General features: G+C 46.5%; 9 non-coding genes and 13 pseudogenes across 9 annotated transcripts; all 22 read left to right on the top strand.

Annotated features, from left to right (window-relative positions):
• Positions 1–259: 259 nt before the first annotated feature.
• Positions 260–368, top strand: LOC142121120 (5S ribosomal RNA; annotated as a pseudogene).
• An 81-nt stretch (positions 369–449) lies between these two features.
• Positions 450–568, top strand: LOC142121043 (5S ribosomal RNA; annotated as a pseudogene).
• Positions 569–650: 82 nt separating this feature from the next.
• On the top strand, positions 651–769 carry LOC142121016 (5S ribosomal RNA; annotated as a pseudogene).
• Positions 770–848: 79 nt separating this feature from the next.
• On the top strand, positions 849–967 carry LOC142120976 (5S ribosomal RNA; annotated as a pseudogene).
• Positions 968–1,048: 81 nt separating this feature from the next.
• On the top strand, positions 1,049–1,167 carry LOC142120945 (5S ribosomal RNA; annotated as a pseudogene).
• An 82-nt stretch (positions 1,168–1,249) lies between these two features.
• On the top strand, positions 1,250–1,368 carry LOC142120859 (5S ribosomal RNA). Its single transcript, XR_012683772.1, has one exon. It is a non-coding gene; the product is annotated as a 5S ribosomal RNA (ribosomal RNA).
• Positions 1,369–1,447: 79 nt separating this feature from the next.
• On the top strand, positions 1,448–1,566 carry LOC142121096 (5S ribosomal RNA; annotated as a pseudogene).
• Positions 1,567–1,839: 273 nt separating this feature from the next.
• LOC142120912 (5S ribosomal RNA) lies at positions 1,840–1,958 on the top strand. The gene has a single exon (XR_012683822.1). It is a non-coding gene; the product is annotated as a 5S ribosomal RNA (ribosomal RNA).
• Positions 1,959–2,039: 81 nt separating this feature from the next.
• LOC142120854 (5S ribosomal RNA) lies at positions 2,040–2,158 on the top strand. Its single transcript, XR_012683768.1, has one exon. It is a non-coding gene; the product is annotated as a 5S ribosomal RNA (ribosomal RNA).
• An 81-nt stretch (positions 2,159–2,239) lies between these two features.
• Positions 2,240–2,357, top strand: LOC142121005 (5S ribosomal RNA; annotated as a pseudogene).
• An 82-nt stretch (positions 2,358–2,439) lies between these two features.
• Positions 2,440–2,558, top strand: LOC142121131 (5S ribosomal RNA). Its single transcript, XR_012683873.1, has one exon. It is a non-coding gene; the product is annotated as a 5S ribosomal RNA (ribosomal RNA).
• An 80-nt stretch (positions 2,559–2,638) lies between these two features.
• LOC142120959 (5S ribosomal RNA) lies at positions 2,639–2,757 on the top strand (annotated as a pseudogene).
• Positions 2,758–2,838: 81 nt separating this feature from the next.
• Positions 2,839–2,957, top strand: LOC142120907 (5S ribosomal RNA). The gene has a single exon (XR_012683817.1). It is a non-coding gene; the product is annotated as a 5S ribosomal RNA (ribosomal RNA).
• Positions 2,958–3,037: 80 nt separating this feature from the next.
• On the top strand, positions 3,038–3,156 carry LOC142121040 (5S ribosomal RNA; annotated as a pseudogene).
• A 272-nt stretch (positions 3,157–3,428) lies between these two features.
• LOC142121003 (5S ribosomal RNA) lies at positions 3,429–3,547 on the top strand (annotated as a pseudogene).
• An 80-nt stretch (positions 3,548–3,627) lies between these two features.
• On the top strand, positions 3,628–3,746 carry LOC142120867 (5S ribosomal RNA). The gene has a single exon (XR_012683780.1). It is a non-coding gene; the product is annotated as a 5S ribosomal RNA (ribosomal RNA).
• An 81-nt stretch (positions 3,747–3,827) lies between these two features.
• Positions 3,828–3,946, top strand: LOC142121072 (5S ribosomal RNA). The gene has a single exon (XR_012683863.1). It is a non-coding gene; the product is annotated as a 5S ribosomal RNA (ribosomal RNA).
• Positions 3,947–4,027: 81 nt separating this feature from the next.
• LOC142121000 (5S ribosomal RNA) lies at positions 4,028–4,146 on the top strand (annotated as a pseudogene).
• Positions 4,147–4,224: 78 nt separating this feature from the next.
• LOC142120921 (5S ribosomal RNA) lies at positions 4,225–4,343 on the top strand. The gene has a single exon (XR_012683830.1). It is a non-coding gene; the product is annotated as a 5S ribosomal RNA (ribosomal RNA).
• Positions 4,344–4,424: 81 nt separating this feature from the next.
• On the top strand, positions 4,425–4,543 carry LOC142121091 (5S ribosomal RNA). Its single transcript, XR_012683865.1, has one exon. It is a non-coding gene; the product is annotated as a 5S ribosomal RNA (ribosomal RNA).
• Positions 4,544–4,624: 81 nt separating this feature from the next.
• LOC142120952 (5S ribosomal RNA) lies at positions 4,625–4,743 on the top strand (annotated as a pseudogene).
• An 80-nt stretch (positions 4,744–4,823) lies between these two features.
• LOC142121038 (5S ribosomal RNA) lies at positions 4,824–4,942 on the top strand (annotated as a pseudogene).
• The last annotated feature ends 58 nt before the right edge of the window (positions 4,943–5,000 follow it).

Genomic DNA, 5,000 nt, shown 5'->3' with positions numbered 1-5,000 from the left:
TCTTGTTCCGGCTTCCTTCAATGCTGGTTTTTAGATGTATAAGAGATGTAGGTCAATAGGAAACCAATACCTACAGTCACACCACCATGAACAAGCCTGATTTTGGAAGCCAAGCAGAGCCAGGCCTGGTTAGTACTTGGATGCGAGACCACCTGGGGATACCAGGTGCTGTAGGCCCTTTTTTTTTTCTTTCTTGTTCCGACTTCCTTCAATGCTGGTTTTGAGATGTATAAGAGATGTAGGTCAATAGGAAACCAATACCTACAGCCACACCACCCTGAACAAGCCTGATCTTGGAAGCTAAGCAGGGCTGGGCCTGGTTAGTACTTGGATGGGAGACCACCTGGAAATACCAGATGCTGTAGGCTTTTTTTTTTTCTCTCTTGTTCCGGCCTCCTTCAATGCTGGTTTTGAGATGTATAAGAGATGTAGGTCAATAGGAAACCAATACCTACAGCCACACCACCCTGAACAAGCCCAATCTCGTCTGATCTTGAAAGCTAAGCAGGTCCGGGCCTGTTTAGTACTTGGATGGGAGACCACCTGGGAATACCAGGTGCAGTAGGCTTTTTTTTTTTTCTCTCTTGTTCCGGCTTCCTTCAATGCTTGTTTTTAGATGTATAAGAGATGTAGGTCAATAGGAAAACAATACCTACAGCCACATCACCCTGAACAAGCCCAATCTCGTCTGATCTTGGAAGCTAAGCAGGGCTGGGCCTGGTTAGTACTTGGATTGGAGACCACCTGGAAATACCAGGTGCTGTAGGCTTTTTTTTTCTCTCTTGTTCCGGCCTCCTTCAATGCTGGTTTTGAGATGTATAAGAGATGTAGGTCAATAGGAAACCAATACCTACAACCACACCACCCTGAACAAGCCCAATCTCGTCTGATCTTGGAAGCTAAGCAGAGCCGGGCCTGGTTAGTACTTGAATGGGAGACCACCTGGGAATACCAGGTGCTGTAGGCCTTTTTTTCTTCTCTCTTGTTCTGGCTTCCTTCAATGCTGGTTTTGAGATGTATAAGAGATGTAGGTCAATAGGAAACCAATACCTACAGCCACACCACCCTGAACAAGCCCAATCTCGTCTGATCTTGGAAGCTAAGCAGAGCTGGGCCTGGTTATTACTTGGATGGGAGACCACCTGGGAATACCAGGTGCTGTAGGCCTTTTTTATCTTCTCTCTTGTTCCGGCTTCCTTCAATGCTGTTTTCTAGATGTATAAGAGATGTAGGTCAATAGGAAAACAATACCTACAGCCACACCACCCTGAACAAGCCCAATCTCATCTGATCTTGGAAGCTAAGCAGGGACGGGCCTGGTTAGTACTTGGATGGGAGACCACCTGGGTATACCAGGTGCTGTAGGCCTTTTTTTTTCTCTCTTGTTCCGGCTTCCTTCAATGCTGGTTTTGAGATTATAAGAGATGTAGGTCAATAGGAAACCAAAACCTACAGCTACACATCTCTAAACAAGCCCAATCTCGTTTGATCTTGGAAGCTAAGCAGGGCCAGGCCTGGTTAGTACTTGGATGGGAGACCACCTGGGAATACCAGGTGTCGTAGGCTTTTTTTTTTTTCTCTCTTGTTCCGGCTTCCTTCAATGCTGGTTTTTAGATGTATAAGAGATGTAAGTCAATAGGAAACCAATACCTACAGCCACACCACCCTGAACAAGCCTGATCTTGGAAGCTAAGCAGAGCCAGGCCAGGTTAGTACTTGGATGCGAGACCACCTGGGGATACCAGGTGCTGTAGGCCCTTTTTTTTTTCTCTCTTGTTCCGACTTCCTTCAATGCTGGTTTTGAGATGTATAAGAGATGTAGGTCAATAGGAAACCAATACCTACAGCCATACCACCCTGAACAAGCCCAATCTCATCTGATCTTGGAAGCTAAGCAGGGCTGGGCCTGGTTAGTACTTGGATGGGAGACCACCTGGAAATACCAGGTGCTGTAGGCTTTTTTTTTTTCTCTCTTGTTCCGGCCTCCTTCAATGCTGGTTTTGAGATGTATAAGAGATGTAGGTTAATAGGAAAACAATACCTACAGCCACACCACCCTGAACAAGCCCAATTTCGTCTGATCTTGGAAGCTAAGCAGGGACGGGCCTGGTTAGTACTTGGATGGGAGACCACCTGGGAATACCAGGTGCTGTAGGCCTTTTTTTCTTCTCTCTTGTTCCGGCTTCCTTCAATGCTAGTTTCTAGATGTATAAGAGATGTAGGTCAATAGGAAAACAATACCTACAGCCACACCACCCTGAACAAGCCCAATCTCGTCTGATCTTGGAAGCTAGGCAGGGCTGGGCCTGTTAGTACTTGGATGGGAGACCACCTGGGAATACCAGGTGCTGTAGGCCTTTTTTTTTTTCTCTCTTGTTCCGGCTTCCTTCAATGCTTGTTTTTAGATGTATAAGAGATGTAGGTCAATAGGAAAACAATACCTACAGCCACACCACCCTGAACAAGCCCAATCTCATCTGATCTTGGAAGCTAAGCAGGGCTGGGCCTGGTTAGTACTTGGATGGGAGACCACCTGGAAATACCAGGTGCTGTAGGCTTTTTTTTTTCTCTCTTGTTCCGGCCTCCTTCAATGCTGGTTTTCAGATGTATAAGAGATGTAGGTCAATAGAAAACCAATACCTACAGCCACACCACCCTGAACAAGCCCAATCTCGTCTGATCTTGGAAGCTAAGCAGAGCCAGGCCTGGTTAGTACTTGGATGGGAGACCACCTGGGAATACCAGGTGCTGTAGGCCTTTTTATCTTCTCTCTTGTTCCGGCTTCCTTCAATGCTGTTTTCTAGATGTATAAGAGATTTAGGTCAATAGGAAAACAATACCTACAGCCACACCACCCTGAACAAGCCCAATCTCGTCTGATCTTGGAAGCTAAGCAGGGACAGGCCTGGTTAGTACTTGGATGGGAGACCACCTGGGAATACCAGGTGCTGTAGGCCTTTTTTTTTTCTCTCTTGTTCCGGCTTCCTTCAATGCTGGTTTTGAGATTATAAGAGATGTAGGTCAATAGGAAACCAAAACCTACAGCTACACATCTCTAAACAAGCCCAATCTCGTTTGATCTTGGAAGCTAAGCAGGGTCAGGCCTGGTTAGTACTTGGATGGGAGACCACCTGGGAATACCAGGTGCTGTAGGCTTTTTTTTATTCTCTCTTGTTCCGGCTTCCTTCAATGCTGATTTTTAGATGTATAAGATATGTAGGTCAATAGGAAACCAATACCTACAGTCACACCACCCTGAACAAGCCTGATCTTGGAAGCTAAGCAGAGCCAGGCCTGGTTAGTACTTGGATGCGAGACCACCTGGGGATACCAGGTGCTGTAGGCCCTTTTTTTTTTCTCTCTTGTTCCGACTTCCTTCAATGCTGGTTTTTAGATGTATAAGAGATGTAGGTCAATAGGAAACCAATACCTACAGCCACACCACCCTGAACAAGCCCAATCTCGTCTGATCTTGGAAGCTAAGCAGGGCTGGGCCTGGTTAGTACTTGGATGGGAGATCACCTGGACATACCAGGTGCTGTAGGCTTTTTTTTTTCTCTCTTGTTCCGGCCTCCTTCAATGCTGGTTTTGAGATGTATAAGAGATGTAGGTCAATAGGAAACCAATACCTACAGCCACACCACCCTGAACAAGCCCAATCTCGTCTGATCTTGGAAGCTAAGCAGAGCCGGGCCTGGTTAGTACTTGGATGGGAGACCACCTGGGAATACCAGGTGCTGTAGGCCTTTTTTTCTTCTCTCTTGTTCCGGTTTCCTTCAATGCTGGTTTCTAGATGTATAAGAGATGTAGGTCAATAGGAAAACAATACCTACAGCCACACCACCCTGAACAAGCCCAATCTCGTCTGATCTTGGAAGCTAAGCAGGGACGGGCCTGGTTAGTACTTGGATGGGAGACCACCTGGGAACACCAGGTGCTGTAGGCCTTTTTATATTCTCTCTTGTTCCGGCTTCCTTCAATGCTGGTTTCTAGATGTATAAGAGATGTAAGTCAATAGGAAATCAATACCTTCAGCCACACCACCCTGAACAAGCCCAATCTCGTCTGATCTTGGAAGCTAAGCAGGGCTGGGCCTGGTTAGTACTTGGATGGGAGACCACCTGGAAATACCAGGTGCTGTAGACATTTTTTTCTCTCTTGTTCCGGCCTCCTTCAATGCTGGTTTTGAGATGTATAAGAGATGTAGGTCATTAGGAAGCCAATACCTACAGCCACACCACCCTGAACAAGCCCAATCTCGTCTGATCTTGGAAGCTAAGCAGAGCCGGGCTTGGTTAGTACTTGGATGGGAGACCACCTGGGAATACCAGGTGCTGTAGGCCTTTCTTTCTTCTCTCTTGTTCCGGCTTCCTTCAATGCTGGTTTCTAGATGTATAAGAGATGTAGGTCAATAGAAAAACAACGCCTACAGCCACACCACCCTGAACAAGCCCAATCTCGTCTGATCTTGGAAGCTAAGCAGGGACGGGCCTGGTTAGTACTTGGATGGGAGACCACCTGGGAATACCAGGTGCTGTAGGCCTTTTTTTCTTCTCTCTTGTTCCGGCTTCCTTCAATGCTGGTTTCTAGATGTATAAGAGATGTAGGTCAATAAGAAAACAATACCTACAGCCACACCACCCTGAACAAGCCCAATCTCGTCTGATCTTGGAAGCTAAGCAGGGACGGGCCTGGTTAGTACTTGGATAGGAGACCACCTGGGAATACCAGGTGCTGTATGCCTTTTTTTTTTCTCTCTTGTTCCGGCTTCCTTCAATGCTGGTTTTAAGATAATAAGAGATGTAGGTCAATAAGAAGCCAAAACCTACAGCTACACATCTCTAAACAAGCCCAATCTCGTCTGATCTTGGAAGCTAAGCAGGGCCAGGCCTGGTTAGTACTTGGATGGGAGACCACCTGGGAATACCAGGTGCTGTAGGCTTTTTTTTTTTTCTCTCTTGTTCCGGCTTCCTTCAATGCTGGTTTTTAGATGTATAAGA

The sequence above is a fragment of the Mixophyes fleayi genome, unplaced genomic scaffold (assembly GCF_038048845.1).
Source record: "Mixophyes fleayi isolate aMixFle1 unplaced genomic scaffold, aMixFle1.hap1 Scaffold_2085, whole genome shotgun sequence".
NCBI classification, from domain to species: domain Eukaryota; kingdom Metazoa; phylum Chordata; class Amphibia; order Anura; family Limnodynastidae; genus Mixophyes; species Mixophyes fleayi.
The sequence above is the reverse complement of the archived record's forward strand: the minus strand, read 5'-3'. Positions and strand labels throughout refer to the sequence as shown.